Source organism: Propithecus coquereli, unplaced genomic scaffold (genome assembly GCF_000956105.1).
Source record: "Propithecus coquereli isolate 6110/MARCELLA unplaced genomic scaffold, Pcoq_1.0 Scaffold387, whole genome shotgun sequence".
NCBI lineage: Eukaryota > Metazoa > Chordata > Mammalia > Primates > Indriidae > Propithecus > Propithecus coquereli.
In genome coordinates this window covers 630,331-632,014 of record NW_012149585.1, presented here as the reverse complement: position 1 = coordinate 632,014, position 1,684 = coordinate 630,331, and positions in this window count along the sequence as shown.

Sequence of the window (1,684 nt, the reverse complement as noted above, 5' to 3'; positions counted from 1 at the left end):
TAAAACAGAGTTATTTCTCATAAGAAGAATTATTATTATCTGTAGAAACTGTCTTAGCTTTGTTGCACAATTCCAAAGCTAAATTCTTTAAATCATTTTTACCATCCTGCTAAATGCCCATATAGCATTCCTATCTGCCACAGACACTTGCAGCAAAATTAAATCTGTTGTGTCACATGGTACAAGAAGTGGAGGAGCTTTCCTGGCAAATGGACTTTTTGTAGAGATTTATTCTAGGTCCCTCTCAAACTCACAGCTTTTCTGACTACTCAGTAAATGAGCAAGTATAATACAACCAAATGGAGGTATATGTGGCATCCCAAATCTAAAGGGAACCCCAGGATGTTACAACTTTTCTAAATAGTAGGAGAAACCAGACATAGCAACTTGCCCTTCAACTTCAAAGGGATATTTCAACATGCCCCAGGAGGTGGACCCCTAGAAATTTCACTAAGGTGGCAGGCCCCTGAATTTTACAGTATGCATTTCCCAATGTCTGACATGCATATGTCTTACCAAAGTCTCTAGAGTAGCTGGTACTTCCTGTTCACTAGATTCAAAATCATTATATCATAAACATAATGGATAAACATGACATCTTTTTGAGCTGAGAGGTGTTTCACATTGCATTACAGACCAGACTGTGACAGAAAGCTGAATAGTTGCTGTATCCCTGTGCTAGAACCATACAGATGTATTTCTAGCCCTGTTGAAAGCAAACTACATCTAATAATCTTTACTAACAGATATAGAGAAAAAAAAACATTTTCCAGATCTATTGCTTCCTATTAGTTGCTAGGGAATGTGATGATTTTCTCCAGCAATGAAACCACATCTGGATGAGCAGCTGCAATTGGAGTCAGGGCATGATTATATTTTCATTAATCCAATTTCATAATTGTCATGTCTATCCATCTTCCGCAGAGGCAAAATCGATGAGCTGAATGAGCTGTGATTAGAATCACCACACCAGCATTTTAAAAATCCTTAATGTTGGCATTAACCTTTACAATCTTTCTAAGGGATGTGGTGTTGTTTTTGTTTTCATATTTTGTATGTAAAGGAATGGCTAGTGGTTTCTACTTGACTTTCCCGACCATAATAGCCCCCTTTCCATAGAATCAGAAAATCATGTGGGAATTTGGGTCAGTTTCTGATTATGTGTGATCCAATTATGCATTTCGGAACTCAGACGGTAATCATAGGATGAGTTTAGGTATCCACTGGGCCCAAGATGGACATATTGAGGTGATCATCTGACCTTTGTAAGTTTCTGTTCTGACTCCTGTATCTGCTATTATTTTAGTCTTCAGAAATGCAGGAAGGGTCAGAGCCAGTGTCTAATGTCCTTGAAAAGTCTGATTAATTTCCTTTCACCAATACACAGTAACTCTCATATATATTTACAAGTCCTTCTGGGAAAGCTAGGAGAAATATTTACAATAATGTACCTAGGTCTTTCTTCAAGGGGATCTCTTCATTAAAAGGACTCTGTTATGATAAATTGATTGAGGGGTGGCTGTGAATCTGCTTTAATTTAAGACTGATTCCATTCAACAGATAGTTTTACCTATGCAAATGTGCTAGACTGCTTACCCATTTCAGTTCTAGTGATATAGTGATCAACTATTCAACACCAAAGATCTTTTCAGTGTAGACAATTCTGATTGCAGCTTCAACTTTG